The sequence below is a fragment of the Lissotriton helveticus genome, chromosome 5_1 (assembly GCF_964261635.1).
Source record: "Lissotriton helveticus chromosome 5_1, aLisHel1.1, whole genome shotgun sequence".
NCBI lineage: Eukaryota > Metazoa > Chordata > Amphibia > Caudata > Salamandridae > Lissotriton > Lissotriton helveticus.
Genome location: NC_136065.1, coordinates 1,003,874,578 through 1,003,895,252, shown reverse-complemented (window position 1 = coordinate 1,003,895,252; position 20,675 = coordinate 1,003,874,578). Strand labels below are relative to the sequence as shown.

Genomic DNA, 20,675 nt, shown 5'->3' with positions numbered 1-20,675 from the left:
AAGGGGGCCATCGAGCGTGTTCCTGGGCCAGAAGTAGGGTGTGGTTGTTACTCCCACTACTTTCTGGTTCCCAAGAAGGGCAAAGGGGGCCTACGCCCTATCTTGGACCTCCGGAACGTCAACGGCTTCCTCCGGAAGGAGAAACTCAAGATGCTGACTTTGGCTCAGGTCTTAGCTGCCCTAGACCCGGGAGACTCGATGGTAGCGTTGGACTTGCAGGACGCCTATTTCCACATTCCCGTCCTGCCGGCCCAACGGCGCTACCTGCGGTTCACGGTAGGCCACGAGCACTTTCAGTTTACCGGGCTCCCCTTCGGCCTTACCAGCTCCCCACGGGTGTTCACGAAAGTGATGACGGTGGTCGCAGTTCATCTGCGCAGGTTAGGGGTTTGTCTTCCCTTACCTCGACGACTGGTTGTTGAAGGCGGGCTCGCCCCAGACAGTCGTCAGCCACCTCCAGACTATGGCCGACCTCCAGCAACTGTTGGGTTCTCCATCAATGTGCCGAAGTCGCACCTGTGTCCCTCTCAGAAGCTCCTCTTCATCGGAGCGGTTCTAGGCTCGGCGCAGTTTCGGGTTTATCCTCCCGAACAGCGGGTTCGGGATATTCAGGTTCTGATTACGACCTTTCAGCCTTTATCCCGAGTCTCGGTCAGGTTGACGCTGCGGCTTCTGGGGCTGATGGCCTCCTGCATCCTTCTGGTGCATCACGCCAGGTGGCGGATGCGGGCTCTGAAGTGGGACCTGAAGTTTCAGTGGGCCCAGCATCAGGGCAACTTGTCCGACCATGTCTTGATCTCGGAGGGCACTGCAAGACAGTTGCAGTGGTGGCTCACGGACCGCGATTGGGTCAGCGGCAGGTCCCTCTCCCTACCCCACACAGGGCACATAGTTGTGATGAACGCGTCCCTCCAGGGCTGGGGGGGCCACATGGGAGAGGCGGAGATCAGAGCCCTCTGGTCTTCGGCGGAGTCCCGGCTCCACATCAACCTTCTGGAGCTGCGGGCGATCCGGCTTGCACTGAAGGCATTCCTCCCCTCTGTCCGGGGGAGTGTAGTGCAGGTGTTCATGGACAACACCACCGCCATGTGGTACTGCATCAAACAGGGCGGGGTGGGGTCGTGGACCCTTTGCCAGGAGGCTCTGCGCCTCTGGCAGTGGCTGGAACATCAGGGCATGACCCTGGTGGTTAAACACCTGGCAGGTTCCCTGAATGCCAGGGCGGACAAACTCAGCCGTCGGTGCATGATGGATCACGAATGTCGTCTGAACTCGGACGTGGCGCAAGGCCTCTTTCAGCAGTGGGGAGAGCCTTGGTTAGATCTATTTGCCACAGAAGAGAACGTGCAATGTCATCAGTTCTGCGCGTTGGAATTTCCAAGGCGGCACTCGCTCGGAGGCGCTTTTCGTCGCGAGTGGAGTTGCAGTCTGTTGTACGCCTTTCCCCCTATACCACTTCTGCCCAGTGTGCTGAAGAAAATCAGGCGCGACCGAGCCCAAGTCATCCTTGTGTCTCCGGACTGGGCACGAAGATGCTGGTATCCTGAGCTACTCAGCATGTCAGTCGATCCCCGATTCGTCTACCTCTTCAGGAGGACTTTCTGTCGCAGCAGCATGGAACGGTCCTCCACCCGAACCTGTCCAGTCTCCACTTACATGCGTGGAGATTGAGCGGCGGCAGTTGAGGCCATTTGACTTGCCTCCTGAAGTCTGTAATGTGATTCTGGCAGCCAGGCATCCCTCCACAAAATCGGTATATGCCTGTAGGTGGAACAAATTTGTGCCATGGTGCACAGCAAAGGCTGTGGATCCCCTTTCTGCCCCTCTTTCAGAGGTTCTCCTCTTTCTCCTTTCTCTTGCCTAGCAGGGCTCTGCTCTGGGCACTCTAAAGGGCTACCTCTCTGCCTTCTCCGCCTTCTTAAGGCTCCCTGATCAGCCCTCTTTGTTCAAGTCCCCGGTTGTAAGTCGATTTTTGAAGGGCATTACTCATACGTTTCCTCCTGTTCCTTTTGTGATGCCTCAGTGGGACTTGAACCTTGTTCTGACTTATCTGATGTGCGCTCCCTTCGAGCCACTTCATAACTGTCCTCTTTGTCTCCTTACTCTTAAGACTGCATTCCTGGTTGCCATCACCTCTGCCTGGAGAGTGAGTGAGCTCCAGGCTCTTTCTTCTCAACCTCTCTTCCTTTCTGTCCATCCGGACAAAGTTGTGTTGCGGACGCGACCCTCTTTCCTGCCCAAGGTAGTCACAGCCTTCCACATCGGGCAGTCTATCACCTTGCCCACCTTCTTTCCGCCTCCGCATCCCTCGAAAGAGGAAGAGAGGCTCCACCGTCTGGACCCAAAACTTGCGCTCTCATATTATCTGGATCGCACACGCCAGTTCCGAGTGGATGACCAACTCTTTGTTGGTTACTTGGGCGCTAAAAAGGGACGGGCGGTGCACAAACTGACCATTTCTCGATGGGTCGTCTTGTGCATCAAGGCTTGTTACTCTCTGGCTAAAAAGGAAACTCCTGTGGGGCTACGTGCCCATTCCGCTGTAGCCACGGCGGCTACTGCTGCCCTGGGTTGGGGAGTCCCCTTGCAGGACATCGGTCAGGCAGCTACGTGGGCCTCGCTGCACACGTTCGCAAGACACTACTGCCTCGACAGCCAAGTCTGGAGAGATGGCTTTTTCGGCCGTTCCGTTCTCCAGGACTTTCTGGTGTGATCATTGGTTCGCAGACCCACCACCGGGGTTGGTATTGCTGGGGTATCTATTCTAAGGTAAGGAATCTAATACTAACCTGTTTCTTTCAGATGCACAAGTTACTTACCTTCGGCAACGATATATCTGTAAGAAACAGTAGGTTCGAGGCATGTGGGCTGCTGAATTCATATCTATAGCACAGATCGCCGCCTAGTGTTGGGTCCGGATGATTGCACATTGTTGTCCTGGAAGAGTCTTCGAAGTATCACGAGATAGGTGGCTCCTCCCCTGGACTACAGTGCGCATGGGCATCGACTCCATCCCCAGATTGTTTTTTTCCGCCATTGGGTTCGGATGCATATTTGATCACTCAAGATCGGAATCGATAGAAACTTTCCTTAGGTCCGAAGGCCTTTTCCTATAGCGTCGGTATTGTCTTGCGTTCGGTGCCCAGCTCTGTTCCGGCTCAGTTCCCGAGTCGGACATCCTGAGGAGTCGCGTGGCTCTTCGGTGCTCGAGGCCCAGTCAACGCAACCAGACTTTCGACGACACATCATGGAACGGAGCCCGTTCAAGAGATGTCCCGTGCGCGACTCGAAGTATCCCCACATCGACGTCCACCCGGTGTGCAACAAGTGCCTGTCGTCGGATCACGATGAAGCCAACTGTATGGCTTGTTCCAGTTTTCGCTCCAAGAAGACGCTTCGACTTCGGCGAGTGGCGCGCCAGGAGGCCCAGCAGACGGCCCCGGCACCGGTGGACATTTTCGAGGGGGAAGAAGCGGACGAGCAAGAAGATCGAGAGCCGATTTCTACTCCAGTGAAGGAGATAGACTACAACTACGACGCAGACGTCGAAGTGCTCGATACAGAAGAAGTCGTCGACGAGGTAGGAGACGACAATGAGGCCTATGGGGCCACGGAAGATAGCTCAGGTGAAGAGCTATGCCCCGTTCGAACAATCACTAAGGCTCAGGTCGAGGGATCGCCACATGGCCTTACCCAAGACCTTGCACCTGGATCCACGGTCTCGCCTACGGGCCCGGCTACGGACACTTCTGCGGAGCCGCCATTGGTCAAATCGAAACCGAAAGTGAAAGCTTCGGTCTCGACGAAACCGAAAGTGATAGAGACGCCGTCGAAACAGAAGACGTCTGTCGCTCTGGTCGCCTCCTCGTCTTCCGACATGTCGGGGCAGCCGAAGCCGAAGAAGGTTGTCGATCCGATGAAGTCGCTCAAGGGCGTCGAGCCGAAGTCACTCAAGGGCGTCGAGCCCAAATCGATCAAGGGCGTCGAGCCGAAGACTGGGGCACCAAAACCGATTGTCAAGGCCGCCGACCCGAAACCGTCGGCGCCGAAGGCCGTCGTCACGGAAGGAGGGCACGGCGCTCCAAAAGCGGCAGATCCTGCACATCGGCCGGAGAAGGCCAAAAGTTCTGCGCTCGAGTCTGCACATGCTGGTAGACCGAGAACGCCTGTCGGGTCGACGAAACGGTCCGCATCCTTCACAAAGCAGGTGTCGGACTCCTTGCAACGCATCAGGAACAAGGCTTCCGCGGTCGATCCGAAGGATACTTCCACCCCGAAGCCCGCTGCCAAGACGCCAAAGTCCTCGCGCCAATCCAGTTCACGCTGCCGCCGAAAGTTGCGCCGAAGGCATTCGCACCAAGGACGGTCGACGCGCCCATGAAGGTGTCTACGGGGTCGAAGCCTCCTCAGCCAGTTGTGAGCTCGAAGCATCGACAACCCCTAATGGAGGAGCAGTCGGAACAATTTATCGACGCCGACACCGGTAAACTTTCACTCTACAAGAGAAAGATCACGCCGGCACAGCCTATGGAGTCCTACACAATTCCTTTGAAATGCAAAAAGCCTTCTACGGATTCCCCAGTTCTGGTTGAGCCGATTAATCCACGGCCTCGGACCATTGCTCCACCCTTACCCACTTATTCAGATGTGGAGGCTGGGGAGGGGGATGATGAGGAGTACAACTTCCCTGCCGACACTGATCCTGAGGATCACCAGGACTCATGGGCAGGTGCAGGGGACCCTGGGGATCCGCAAACTGCCCCGGACACTCAAGTGTATAATGTCAAAACCTCTCCTACTGAGGATTCTGTGGCATTTAATGCTCTAATTGAGAGGGCGGCTAAAAATCACGACGTCCAGCTGCATGCTGACCCTGTTGAGGTGGACTTCCTGTTTGATACCTTTTCCACCTCTGAAAAGACTGTCAAGACTCTGCCAATGCTAAAGGGGGTTCTGAAACATGCTGCAGACATTTTTAAGGAACCCACACGTGCCAGGGTTATAAACCCCAGGATTGAAAAGAAGTATAAGCCGGCACCTGGCGACCCTACCCACATCAAGGGCCAGTTGCCGTTGGACTCTCTGGTTGTTTCAAATGCCCGGAAGAGGGCAAATTCTCAAACCACTGGTGATGCTCCTCCCCCTGACAAGGAATCTAAAGTGCTAGAAGCATCAGGGAAGAGGGTGGCGGCTCAAGCGGCCAATATCTGGCGTATTTCAAACACTCGGGCACTCTTGGCCGGATATGACAGGGCACACTATGATACACTAGAGACCCTGTTACAACACTTGCCAGATCAGTATAAAGAGGCAGCGGAGATGCTTATTCAGGAAGGGAAGCTCATCTCAAATGCTTCTATTAAATGTGCACTGGACGCAGCGGACACCGCGGCCAGAGCCATTAACACAAGTGTGATGTTGCGGCGTCAGGCCTGGCTCAGAATCTCCGGGTTCTAACCGGAGATACAAACCACCATCCTCAATCAGCCTGTAAACCCTGATCACTTATTTGGACCTGAGGTGGATACCACCCTGGAAAAAATAAAGAAAGATACCGAGACTGCAAAGTCCATGGGGGCTCTCCAGTGCCAACAGTTCAGGGGTAGTACTTTTCGTCGCTCAAGCAATAGAGGTGTTTCCAGAGGCCAGATGTCCCAGCAATCACAGTACACTAAAGGTGGGGCGCAGACCTCTTACAACAAGCAGAGTAGAGGCGGTTATCGTGGCAATAGCACCAAGGGCAGAGGTCGTGGAAACAACAACTCCCGATACTCTGCCACCAACAAACAGTGACGCCTTGTCACTGCCCCCCGACCATACAACACCTGTCGGGGGGGAGACTCCAGCAGTTCCTGCCAGTCTGGAAATCCATCACCACAGACAGGTGGGTCAGAAAACTTATCCAGTACGGTTATTGTCTGGAGTTAACGTCCACTCCACCCAACATCCCACCAAGGCACCGTCCTATGTCAACAGAGCATTTGCACTTATTGCAGCAAGAGGTGCTCGTCATGCTGCAAAAAGGGGCAATAGAGCTCGTGCCGGTGGAGGACAGAGGCTCAGGAGTGTACTCACTGTACTTCCTGATCCCGAAAAAGGACGGGTCCCTCAGACCCATACTGGATCTCAGGCCCCTAAACCAGTACATTCTCTCAGAACACTTTCACATGCTCACGCTGCAGCAGGTTCTTCCGTTGCTCAATCAGGGAGACTTCCTCGCAACATTAGATCTCAAGGATGCATATTTTCACATTCCACTACATCCGTCACACAGAAAGTACCTCAGATTCACCATTCAGAATAAGCATTATCAATTCAAGGTCCTCCCTTTCGGAGTGACCACAGCGTCCAGGGTGTTCACAAAATGCCTGGCGACAGTGGCTGCGCACCTCAGGAGGCAGAATGTTCATGTCTACCCTTATCTGGACGACTGGCTTGTCCAAGCAAAGTCGGCCCAGCGGTGCGCTGCCAACATGTCCCACACCATTCACCTTCTTCACGATCTGGGATTCTCACTAAATTATCCAAAGTCGCACCTTCAGTCAGCCCATGTGCGGCAGTATCTGGGCGCGACAATAAATACTCTGGCAGCCACGGCTCAGCCAAATTCTGTGAGGATCGACAGCATTCAGTCGCTGATCCAGAAGTTCAGGCCGCAACGCTCGCTTCCGGCACGAGTGTTCATGCAGTTGATAGTCATGATGGCCTCCTGCATTTTCATAGTCCCGCACGCAAGACTACATATGCGTCCGCTTCAAGATTGCTTGGCGCACCAGTGGACTCAGGCTCATGGACAGTTGAAAGACCTAGTGTTGGTGACCGGTCGGCCATACAACTCTCTGCATTGGTGGAATCCACACAACCTTTGCAAGGGCCGACCGTTCCAGGAGCCTGTGCCACAGATTATCCTGACGACAGACGCATCTCTCCAGGGATGGGGAGCTCATGTACTCCACTACACAGTGCAGGGACTATGGACAACGCAGCAACAGAAGATGCACATCAACTACCTAGAACTGATGGCAATCTTCATGGCGATGAAGGCATTCAAGGTACATCTGTGCAACAAAGTCGTGTTGATCCGGACGGACAACATGACAGCCATGTACTATATTCAAAAGCAGGGAGGTACACACTCTCCACAGTTGTCTCATCTGGCTCAGAGCATGTGGAAGTGGGCCATTCAGAGGAACATCTTCCTCATGGCGGAACACCTCCTGGGCAAGGACAATCAGATGGCGGATCTGCTCAGCAGGTACAGCCACCAAATGCACGAGTGGGAGATACATCCATCAGTACTCCGCCCGTACTTCCAGCAGTGGGGTCATCCAGAGATAGACCTGTTCGCCACAAGGGAAAACGCAAAATGCCAAAGCTTTGCCGCCAGGTTCCCTCACCCACAGTTGCAGGGCAATGCGATATGGATGAACTGGTCAGGCAGATTTGCGTACGCTTTTCCCCCAGCACCTCTCATACCGCTGGTAGCACGAAAGCTAAAGCAACACTCGATGACACTCATCCTGGTTGCTCCAACGTGGGCACGCCAACCATGGTACACCACGTTTCTAGAACTCTCCGTGGTACCGCATCAAAGGCTGCACCTCACACCCAGACTTTTGACGCAGAGCCATGGCGACATTCAGCACCCAGATCCGCAACAGCTCAACCTGGCGATCTGGCTCCTGAGGTCTTAGAACTTGGCTAGCTTAACTTACCTCCCGACTGCATGGATATCATACGGGAGGCAAGAAAGCCCAACACCAGAGCATGCTATGCAGCAAATTGGAAGCGGTTTGTCATTTACTGTGCAGAACACATCAACCCGCTAGATGCATCTACTCACAACATAATTTGTTATTTGTTACATCTTTACAAATGCAATCTAGCATATGCTTCCATTCGGATACACTTATCCGCCATAGCGGCTTATCTCCAAAACAGGCAGCATCTCTCAGTTTTCAGAGTGCCTGCCATTAAAGCCTTTCTAGAAGGACTGAAACGGGTCATTCCTCCCAGAACCCCGCCAGCTCCTGTATGGAACCTTAATGTGGTCCTCACCAGACTGATGGGTCCACCTTTTGAGCCTCTACATTCATGCGAGATTCAGTTCTTAACATGGAAAGTGGCTTTCCTAATAGCCATAACGTCACTGCGACGTGTTAGTGAGCTCCAGGCGCTCACAGTACAAGAGCCATTCATACAGATTCACTCAAACAGGGTGGTGCTGCGCACTAACCCTAAATTTCTTCCTAAGGTGGTTTCACAGTTCCATGTCAATCAGACTATTGAACTGCCTGTGTTCTTTCAAAACCCAGAGACAGTGGCTGAAAGAATGCTCCACACTCTTGACGTCAAACGAGCTTTGATGTACTACATCGATAGGACCAAAGATTTTAGGAAGACGAAACAACTCTTTGTTGCCTTTTCTGCCCAACACAAAGGCAACCCCATTTCCAAAGCAGGTATAGCCAGGTGGATCGTTAAGTGTATTCAAATTTGCTATCAAAAGGCTAAGCGCACTTTAACGGTCCCCCCCAGAGCCCACTCCACCCGCAAGTTGGGGGCCTCCATGGCTTTCCTTGGTAATATCCCTTTGGAAGACATTTGTAGAGCAGCCACATGGTCTACCCCACACACATTTACTAAACACTACTGTGTAGATGTGCACTCCAAGCAGCTGTAGGGCAGGCTGTTCTAAAAACACTTTTTCAGACGTCTGCAGCTGGCACAGGCGGCCGCCGCTAATGGAGGGACTGCTATATATTCTATGCTATAGATATGAATTCAGCAGCCCACATGCCTCGAACTGAATATGCTACTTACCAGTATGCATCTGTTCTTGGCATGTAGGGCTGCTGACATTCATATCGCCCGCCCTCCTCCCCGGCGCCTGTAGCGGCTGCAGAATTTACACTTACTCTTAGCATGGCCATCGCTCACACTGTTACACTCCATCTTCGCCACAATGGCTAAAACAATCTGGGGATGGAGTCGATGCCCATGCGCACTGTAGTCCAGGGGAGGAGCCACCTATCTCGTGATACTTCGAAGACTCTTCCAGGACAACAATGTGCAATCATTCGGACCCAACACTAGGCGGCGATCTATGCTATAGATATGAATGTCAGGAGCTCTACATGCCAAGAACAGATGCATATTGGTAAGTAGCATATTCATTAGTATTAGATTCCTTACCGCCCCACCCATCCTCCCCGTTCTGCAAACCGATATCTAGGGTTAAGGTCATCCTCTTTCAGGGCCCTAGTTTTCATGGCACCAGTGTTGGTTTTTATCATGACTCTGCGTTTCTGGCGCGGAAAAGCTGTGTATAAGAACTGACGTCAGCGCGCGAGGGCGGCGTCTAAGTACTCCGGCGACGTCATCCCGGCGTCAACGATGCCGATGACGGACGCGGAGCCGCAGACGACGCCTACCGACGCGCAGGGGTACTGCTACGCAAAATTTTCCAGATCAAGTCTGATGCCTGGGGATATTCTAAGGTAAGGAATCTAATACTAACTACTGTTTCTTACAGATATATCGTTACCGAAGGTAAGTAACTTGTGCATTAGCCAGCGACACAAAGTGTATCATAAATGGCAGATCCATGCAAAAGCGGCACAGTGCATCTTCCAGCAATGGGGAGAACCCTAGCCCTATCTCTTCGCCACCTCTGAGAATGCACAGTGTCAACACCTTTGCATGTTGGAGATACCAAAAAGGTTGCCTCTCAGAGACGCACTCTGCCTAGAGTGGTCACCTGTATACCTTTTCAGCCTCTACCTCTCCTGCCACAAGTTCTGATGAAGGTGAAGAATGACGAGGCCCAAATCACAAATTGTCATTCTAGTGACCCCAGATTGTGCCAGGAGAGTGCGGTATCCAGAACTTCTGATCATGAGCATCTATTATCCGATCACGCCGCCGTATCGGGAGGATTTTATATTGCAGCATCATGGTGCCTGCACAATCTACCTCCCGAAGTACTGAATGTCATTCTAGCAGTCATTCGACCATCTTTAAAATCTGTTTACGCCAATTGTTGGGACAAGTTTGTGGCTTGGTGTGGCACCTGTTGCAAGCTAAACTTTCTAATGTGTTGCTATTAGTTCTGTCTTTCATCCAGCAGGGGCTTGCAGTGACCGTTGTTAAAAGTTATCTGTTGGCGCTTTGAGCTTTTTTGAAAGGACTGGCCCAACCGCCCTTGTTCAAATCACATGTTGAGGTACATTCTTTCTAAGGTTTCATCCGCATATTTCCCTCTTAATCTTTAGTGTGCTGCAGTGGGACGTTATTTGATTGTTACTGTCCTTATGTTTACTCCTTTTGAACCATTGGATAGCTGTTCCCTATGCATAGTAAGCTGAAGATGGTTCTAATCCTTCAAATAACCTCAGTTTGTGATATGAGTGAGCTTCAAGCTCTGTCAGTCCATCCACCTTACAGCATCTTCTTTCCAGACAAACTGGTGCTGGGGCTAGAGCAACCTTTCTCACGAAAATTGTGACTTCCTTTCACACTAGGCAACCCATCATTTTTCTGATATTCTTTGTGCTACCTAACCCCTCAAAAGAAGAGACTACATCGTTGGGTCCCCAAAAGAGCACTCCACTATTACATTGATCACACTAAAGACCATCAGGTGGCTGATTAGCTCTTTGGGTTCTCTAAGGTAAAGAAAGGAAAAGTGGTGCAGAAACAGACTTTGCCCAGATGGATAATCCTCTGCATTCATATCTGACATACAATAGCTAAAAAGTAACTTCCAGAAGGCTTGAGGGCCTATTCCACCAGGGCCAAAAAGCTACCGCCGTGTTTGCACGCTATTCCCTGTCCCTAAAACTTGTAAGGCTGCAACTTGGTCACTGAACATGTTCATGAAGTGCTACTGCCTTGACAGCCAGGTTGAAAGGGCAGGACATTTCAGCTGTTTGGTCGATCCTGCAGGAGTTTTTGGTCTAAGTCATTCCACATACCCACCAACGGTGGTGGTACAGTTTTGGTATATATTCTTAATGCAGGGAATCTGCGGTTAGGAGCATCTGTCAGAAGTACTAGTTACTTACCTTTGGTAATGCAGTATCTGATCGCTACTCCAACTAACCACAAATTCCTCACTGCTCTGCCACCTCATCATTCTGTGGAATGGACTCTTTTCCATCTATAAATGTCGTAAATTAGAGATCTGCAAACTAGCATGAACAGTGTGTTTTTGGGCTCTGCGTCTGAGGGTGTGGACAACGTCGAGAAAGAAACTGCTGTCAGCACACTTGGGTGGCTTCAGTCATCATATCTTGGGCAGAGCAGAATCAACATTGCGCTGCATGCCGCCACCTACTTGTGCACAAAGGCTAAGCTGAAAAGTCTTCCAGATCCAGTCCGGCACCATGGGATATTCTTAAGGTGAAGAATCTGCAGTTAGAGTATCCACGAGAAAGAGCATTATCAAAGGTAAATAACTTGTTCTTAAATTCAGACTAATCACCAAAGACTGTTCATAGCATCCAGCTAAAACAGCCTAAAGATCAGATTTACAAATACAGACTTAGTTCTTGAAGCTACAGATTTGTAATTTTTGGTATCTTCAAGACTTCCTACTGGTACTGAAAAGTGATGTCCCTAGTAGATGTTTTTACAAAATACTAAGCGATAGCAAACCATCCTATAGTAATCTCCATTCAAAATGCCTGGGTTCCATGACATCTCAACCATGACCACACAGCCAGCACACCAACAAATATAAAGGAATTCACAGGAGGAAAACTCCACACAACAATGGGCTCCAAATCAAAAGGGGACCAAATACAAGGGATAGTCCATTACCACCAAATAAAATACTTGAGATGCCTACCCTGCCTGTACCAAGAACAACCTAGAAAAATACCCAGTAATACTAGACAACCTATGCAAACACACAAAACAAATCAAGCAAAAGGCCACAGCCCATTATGGTTTCCTATAATCTAGTTCCACTGCCGTGTAAAAAGCTAATTTGGACCTTAAATCATGTTGCCAAGTCTGATCAACAGCAGTCCAAAGAAGGAGCACAAACACATAGAGGGGCGACAACTAAGGGGAAATATGATGATCCAAACCTGGCATCACCCAAATGAGAGAGCTTCGTACCACACCTCACCCATGAATATATCAATAATCTGTAACATTTAGGAGAACCTGGGCAGATTCAAATGTTGGTGCAGAATGTGAACTTACATCAGAGTAGGTATATACTATAGGGTGGAACTCAGCCCTAAGCCAGGAGAACACTTTAGCAAAGAAACAATTGACACTTTTAAACTGAGTAATGTACCTGCTAAATGATCTCCAAACTCGAATTTATTGGTGACTCTCCATCTCAGTGTAGGGTTGCTGTCCTGCTTCAGATTACCTAGTTTTTGCAGTTGTGCTCAGAGTGCATATGTGTTACTGATATTCTGACTCTACCTCACTCATTCCATACTCCCACGAAAGGCATGATCATGGCATATGGTCTGGCAGGGAGCTGGCAATCTGAGGAACAGATGATCACATAGGCAAGCTATTGCCTCCCCAGAACTTGAGCACACTAAGCAAAGTGGTCTACTCTAAGAGAATACCACCAAAAGACGGAAACCTCTTTTTGATGGGGAAAGTTAAATAGGCCTGCAGATAACCCAATAAGATTCTGTCAAGAGTGTAGTTTTGTTGGAAGATCTAAACTGTCCAAAAATTGACTTTCTTGGACCTGGGGAGAAGTTGCGTAGACAAGGCTCATCAGGCAGAGCAAGTAGCAAATGCATGAGTCCTTACATGTTTACTCATGTCTACCCATTGATCTCATCGGGCAAGGAAGGTTAGGGGATAGGGCTAACGGCATTAGAATGTTTGAAAAAGGGGATGAAGTGGTGACTGCAGAATTCCTAACTGGTATACTGATATCCTTTCTTTTTCTCATCATTATAAATGCGAATTAGACTAGTAGGTGAAATGGTGGAAGTCATGAATCTAGTAAAATAGTAAAATACCCACTTCAAAAGCCTGCCATGTGCTAGATATATCATATATTTTACATTCAACACTGAATCCTTTTAAACTGAATGTTGCAACCTGGGCTATTGGGAGATCACTCATTGATCACATACTCTTGAAGATTGTCTAGATTCTGCACTGGTAATTCATTGAGATTGAGAAAGTAAGCAAATATGAGTTTTAAAATATATGCACCAAGATTAAGCAGCAAAAATGTATCAAACTCAAAAGGCATACGGGTTACTGTGTATCAATCCAACTAAAAGAGAACATTAGCATGGTTTGGAAACTTACTAGCCCAGAGGTGCTTCATAAAACACTCAAAACGATGCCCAGTAACAGTTAGATGTTGCTTCTGTTCATGGAGACCCCACTGGTAACATACCCACGTCCATAACAAACAACCACCAAGCTTCATTACACCCAGCACTCTTCACCATCATAATCAAGCATTAAGGCAAAACATTCAGCCTCAAACCCCAGGAATGAGGAAGAGATATTGAAAACAAATGCAACATTAACATTTCCAAATTTGCCCAGCACACTTTATCGAAGAGTCCATTTTCACCTTTGCGCCCCATACATTTCTGGCTGCAGGGCGTACACTTACCCATATGATTCCAAACTACCATTTCATATGGTTAACACTCCTGCATCGTATGAAACTTTCCAAAATGCTACGAGATTCATTGCAAGCTGGATGGCTAGCAATCAGCTGAAGTTAAATACTGACAAGGCTGAAATTGCCTTGATGAAAAATAAGGCCAATATTTGGTCAGCACCAACTCCAGTAACTTCTGCCGAGAGTCTTGGGGTAGTGATGGATGATAACCTCATAATAAATTCTCAGTTAGAAGCTATAGTATCTAAATGCTTCTTTCTATTAAAAACTATGAGGAAAATTACACCGCTTTTGTCTATGAAAGCAAAGAAATTAATTGTAACTTTACTTTTTAACTCAAGATTTGATTATGCTAATTCTGTCAATGTGGGCCTACCTCACTCTGCCTTGCACAAATTGTTCAGAATGAAGCAGCATGACTGATCTTTCTCCTCCCAAGGTAGACACAGTCAACACCTTTATTAAGCTAGATGCACTGGCTTCCAATACAGGAGCAAATTTGCTCTTCAAAGTGCTGCCTGGTGTGCAAGAATTTGAACAATACCGGCCCCATCTCTCTGACAGGGAAAACATCCGGAACTACGAGGGCAGAGCCACAAGTTTCGGAAGCCCGCAAGCGTAACCATGCTTGCCCGAACAACGAATTTGCCTTTACCAGGCACATGTGTGGTTAAGGCAAATTGAACTCTTGTGTTTGGAATAGGTGGGGAAAGAGGATAGTTGGGAAGCGACACCGGCAGGTAAGTGATCCTGGGGCTGGGTCTGGGGGGGGTTGTGGTAGTTTTCCAGGGTGGTGGGGGTTCGGGATAGTTTTATGGGGTGTTGGGGGTTCGGGGTAGTTTTAAGGGATGGAGGAGGTTTGGGGTGGTTTTCGGGGGTGATGGGGGTTCAGGGTAGTTTTATGGGATGATGGGAGTCCGGGGTAGTTTTAAGGAGTGGAGGGGGTTCAGGGTAGTTTAAAGGGGTGGAGAGGGTTCGGGGTAGTTTTTGGGGTGGGGGGATTTAGGGTAATTTTCAGGCGTGAGGGATTAGGGGTAGTTTTCATGGGTGGATAGGGGTTTGGGGTAGTTTTCAGGTGTGGTGGGGTTTGGGGTAGTTTTAAGGGGTGGAGGGGGTTCGGGTAGTTTTCAGGAGTAGGGGGTTCGTGGTGGTTTTTATGGGTGGGGGTTACATTGTACTTTTCAGGGGGGGTTCGGGGTATTTTTTAGGTGTTGTTTTTAGAGTTCAGGGAGGGGATGGTGTAGTTTGTAGGGATTAGGGGAGAGCGGGGTCATTTTTAGGACTCAAGGGGAGGTCGGGTAAACTTTTAGGGCTTAGAGGAGGGCGGGGTAGTATTCAAGACAGGGTTTTAGGCATTAGGGCAAGGGGAGGACACAACGTGGAGGTTGGGAGGGGGTAGGGGTATTTGCACTTCAGGGCAGGAGGGGGGTTGGAGTTTGTACCTTAAGACGGAGGGGCGAGGGGAGGTAACCTTAGCACGCATACTTCTTTACCGTGCATGCATTTACCATGAAAATTCGTGGTAAAGGCATGCGTGGTAAAGCAATGCGTGGTTAAGACGCGGTGGTTATACAGACCAGGTTGTTTAGGTATGTGGGGTAGAGGAACTAGTTGTTCCATCATACAACCCTCTGACAGAACTAGTTAAGCAGTATAAACCCTCCCACAACCTGAGATCCAGTGAGGAAAACACGTAACATAGGTCAAGAGGTCGAAGCTTTTCAGTAGTGGCCCCTTCTATTTGGAAAGCTTTACCAGCCAAAATTCGGCTGGATCAGGATCTTGGGATCTTCCATGGAAGGCTGAAAGCCTGGGTATTTAAACAGGCGTATGACATTTAGTAACATCAAGTTAGGCTCTCAGTCGATCCAGTATTATATTATAAGCACCAAGAAACCATTGGTGAACATGCAAAGGTGAGGTGTTCAGGATGGTGCTGTGAAGCAGCAATCATCATTTTTCTATTAAAAACACAATGTCCTTGATTCAAGCCATTACAAGAAACTTACATTGCCAAAAATCAGGGAAGACTGCTTCATAGCACTGCCAAGCAGCGCTGATGCACCCTGATATCTCATCTGCTTATGGCACTACAGACAAATCTTTCTTGATTAAAGTCAATATGAGAGAAAGGATTCACATGCACTGTCCTTCAATGTACCCAGTCTTTACCCCAGAATAGCAGTCAACATTCCAGATGTTGTGGTTTTGAGCCATACAAGTCATGGAGTTATAAAATGTACTACTCTGGCCCTCAACCTCCTTGCTATTGCTTGACATCTAGCTGTGGCTGCTACCACAAATTACAGTACAGTAGCTGTTTCCATTCCAAATGTTCACTACCAACACACTGATCCACCACTCGAAGTCGAGTTAACAACAAATAAGTGTTTGCCCGTGTATACCTCTGGTTCAAAGAAAACCTTCTCTGCTTGATTGTGTCTTAAAAATTGAATCAGGGTACTCCGTACACTGGGAAAAAAACCATTAAGATAGAAAACCAAGATGTGACTTACGAAGAAGCACTCAATTTTGTGCCCATGATCATACCTGTGGTCAAGGATATTGATAATAACTCTCTTGTCGGGGTCCTACTACTCCTACAAATCCCTACCTCACAATAACACAGAGCAAAGTGAGTGCAGAATCACAGTCCTTTCTGAATTTGAGCCTGAAAAAACAAAACTTCTGACCAGACATCATTAAATCCCTTCACTTGTGTCCTGAATGGGAGTCATCGGCACCAAGCACAAGGCTGAATGGAGAGAAGGTAGTGGATACTTGTGTAAAACAGCCCAATTGGTACCAAATTGGAACATGAACAATAAATATATCAGCCAAAGGTCAGTTAATAAAAGCACATGGGAAGATCCATTGAAGTAAAAAGCTCAGGAGAACCTTCCAAACCTGTCATAGCATTAGGAACCCAAATACACGTAGTTTAGATTGCTCCTCGAACCCAAATTGTTGAATAAAGACTTTACAAAAAGGACATTTGATATTAGACCAAACAATCCGTGACTCATGGAGTACTTATTGTTCCATCAAGTACTGCCCTCATAGTGCCTACCATCCTATGTTGAGTCAGTAGCCCAGTCAATATTTCTCAAGCGCACTGTCAGGATGACTCCTAATGATAAGTAAGGCAGAGACAAAACCCCACATCCTTCCTTCTGCAGATCTGAAGTGAAGATGCAATGCACAGCTAAGGGAAATGCAAGTCTCAATTGAAGTAATACGGATGGGAGATCCACCTTTGTTTCAGGTAGAATTTTCACTTTTTTAGGTTTCGCCTGGCTAGCTATTGGAAGACATGATTGTCCATCACTGTTTCCCCTGTCACGGCGCGATTCGGGGGCGTTTCCGTGTATTTTTTTAAGTCCCGCCCCCCACACCCTCCCTCTCGCCGTCCCGTTGTCCGTGCCTTCTCGAAGTTCTCCCTCCCGCCCGCCCGCCCACTGTCCGTGCCTCCTCCCTCCCGCCTGCCCACTGTCCGTGTTCGATGCTGTCCAGCCTATCTATGATCTCTTAAGTTCATCCGAGCCTACCTCGTCTTGTTTATCCCCCGCCCTCCCTCCCGTTGTCCGTGCCTTCTCCCTCCCGCCCGCCCACTGTTCGACGTTGTTTTTCACTTATAGCAAATGTTTTGCAGGTATTCTGTTTACTTGCAATTAATTTGAACGGCTGGCATCGACGTCTCAGTTTTTATACCTGCCCATATTAAGTGTCAAGAAAACTGGGTGTGTTATTGAACTGGAAATCCAACTGTCACCGGTTGCCTGCCGAGGGCCCGTCCATGCGCCAGGGCGCGCGCGTGGCGTTGCTCTGCCTGCTCTGGTACACGCTGAGCGCCGGCGGCAACGTGGTGAACAAGGTGCTGCTCACGTCCTTCTCCTACCCGGTCACAGTCTCCCTCTTCCACTTCATGGCCATCTGCACCCTGCTGCCGCCGCTGCTGCAGGCCTGGGCCGTGCCCGCCGCCGCGTCTCTACCACTGGAGCATCCTGCCGCTGGCCTTCGGCAAGTACTTCAGCTCCGTGTCCATGCACTTCAGCATCTGGAGGGTGCCCGTCAGCTACGCGCACACCGGTGAGGGCCCGGGGGACAAGGATGGTCTGAGGGAGATGGGCAGAAGTCCTGAAGGTCAGGGGACGGGAGGGCCCCTGTGAGTAAAGGGGAGGAACCGAGAGGGACAAAGGGCAACACTTTAGATGGTGCCCGTCAGACACCCAGAGGAAAACTTTAGCAACTGGAGGGTACTGGTGAGATAACACTTAAGCCACTGGAGGGTACTAGTGAGATAACACTTAAGCAACTGGAGGGTACTGGTGAGATAACACTTCAGCAACTGAAGGGTACTGGTGAGATAACCCTTAAGCAACTGGACTTAAGCAACTGGAGGGGTACTGGTGAGATACCACTTAAGAAACTGGAGGGGTACTGGTGAGAACACTTAAGCAACTGGAGGGGTACTGGTGAGATAACACTTAAGCAGCTGGAGGGGTACTGGTGAGATATGCGTACACCATTGGGGTGGATGTAAACCTGTAGAAAGAAACCTTTTAAATGTATGTTCTAAATAAACGAGGCATTGAAATGTTTCTTGACACACTTTAACATTCAAAGATGTGGCAGATATTGGCCTTACTGCAAAAAAGCAACCCCAGTGCTTGTTGAACCCCCTTGACGTGTCCCCTCGACCATAGTACCAGTAATTGCCACCTGACCATCCATTGAACTTCTCCCCCTGTAGATGCTGTAAATACTTACATGCCCATCAAGCGCACTTGTGCGTACCTATTACATTAGTACATTTAGTTCTATGAAAGTATGGTTACACTTTATGCATGTAAATCATTTCATAACATACTTAAAATGCACATACAAGCCTATGTAAACACCCTCCAGCTTCACATATAACCAGGGTGTTTATAAACACAGCAGTAATCGCCATTAGTGTATTTGGTGCATGTTTATCTACCCTTTCGTTAACTGATTCAGAAGGGCATCGGAGGTGGTGGTCTGCCGAATTAATGTGTCTACGGTTACTGTAACTCTTCAGTATCCACTCCGCCTTGTAATATTTACATACTGGTGAGAGCCAGAGAGGAGCCATGGGGGGACACAAGGGAGAGGAGAGCAGAGGCAGCACATAGGGGGTGCTTTTGAGCCATACACACATGCTAAAGAGAAAATTAGAACTGGGGCAGCATCTGGGTGTTATCTCTGTGCTACGTGGACATATCCGTGAAAGCCCGGCTATGGCTGCATGGGGGAGGGAAGTGGAATGAGAAGGAACAGGTGAACAGGATACAGCACCTGGGTGGGGGGCTTCGCGAATGAAGCGGGAGGAGAATTTCATTTTTGTACTTTGAAAACATATCTTGTATGTTTGTGGTATTCGTATATGACATTCTTAACCCACCGGCGGTAGGGCACAGTGCAGGGTAAATTGCGATTGAAATTGAGCAAACTTGGTTCTGAGAGTGTGGGTTTACTATTACTTAGTGATGTAGTGTACTTTTTGAGAATGCCTTTTTTTGTTTTTGTTTGGCTTTTCTCCGTCTCTAGGCTCTGACTGGGAGTTTATAATTCAGATCGACATGTTTACCAGTCAGGTGTTTGGATGGTGCGAATCTGTCTGGTCCGAATGAGAAGCCGGCAGCATTTAAGGCATTCGAGTAGAGGAGAATTTAATGGAGACCTTTGTGTCATCAGCAAACTGCTGGATTTTGATGTTTCCAGTGAGTAGAGCCTCAAGAGGCTCTACGTAAAAGATAATGGAGGGCAGAATGGAATCCTGGGGTGGTCGGCATGGTATGGGGATTTTCTATCTGGATGTGCGCATCTGAGCAAACTGGTATTGGTCCAATGGGTAGGAGGAGAACCACTGAAGGATGTTGCCAGTGAATCTTGTAGCAAGTACAGGTCCTGTTGGGAGGCAAATATAGAGTTCAGAACTTGAGGAAACTAGTGAAATGTGACCTTCGTGAGTTTAAGATTCTTGGGAATGAGTGCATGACTTCTCTAATGCTATCACACCTGAAAATATTAATTGAAAAGACTTTAAAAAATGTTAGGTCGAAGCCACCCAGACAGCACAGCTGGCTGGTTTGCTAATGACAACTTGGGGACATTCAGAAAGCTTCTCTGGGAATGCATTCTGCAAGTTGCTTGCCGGCTTTGTGGTTTGTAATTCACATTTGCTTGCTCTCTGTTCGCGGACTCAATTTGTTTTAGTCTGTCCAGTTTGAGTTTATCCCTTCTTTTGAACAACCCTTATTTACTGTATTCTTCCACCAGTGCCGGATTTCTGTAAACAGACCTTTAAATCTTGTTCTTATCTTATCACATTTGCTGTGCAATTATACTGGCTACCAGTGGGGTGGGTTTGAAACTTTCGAGTTCGTATATTCCTCCTGTAATATACCTTTTGCTACCTCGTGTATTTTGTTTGCTCACAATTGTCACTTTTGCCTCATGTAACTTAACGTCTGCTTTTGTAATTTGTTCACTCGTAATCTTCTCATGTATCATTTCTGTTTCTATTGTGAAGCGCTGGATTTAGCAGTGTCACTGTTGTGTTATAGAACTCGTCTGCAAGTAATTGCTGTCTGCTGAGCTCGTCCAGTAGGGTACAATAGGTCTCACATTTGCGAGAGATTAAGCTATTGGCAATGTAAATGACAATGTCATTTATTTATCTGTTTTCAAAACCAACACATAAATAAAAATGTTGTCATTCACAATGCCAATAGCTCTAACTTTTGCAAAGGCGAAACCGTTGCATTGTAAATGCTTGTCTGTATTTGTAATTAGCCATTGGACATTCCTCTATTGACTACCAACCCATTTCCGGGCTTTTATTTAACTTTCTTCCCTTCAGTCTCATCCAACAGTGGCTGACTAGGCTGGTAATCTGTTATTGTACAAGAGCAAGCAAACTTTTTTTGTCTCGCTATGGTGAACTTTGTTGAACTGTACTAATTCAGTGCAGGTTATGAGCTAAACATGTATAAATTCAATATTTTCCCATTATATAGCA

At 48.6% G+C, this 20,675-nt stretch overlaps 1 protein-coding gene across 1 annotated transcript in view; it reads left to right on the top strand.

The window, feature by feature from the left end:
• The window catches only part of DOCK1 (dedicator of cytokinesis 1), a 1,311,419-nt gene that overhangs the window by 1,260,087 nt on the left and 30,657 nt on the right, over positions 1–20,675 (top strand). The window lies entirely within an intron of this gene.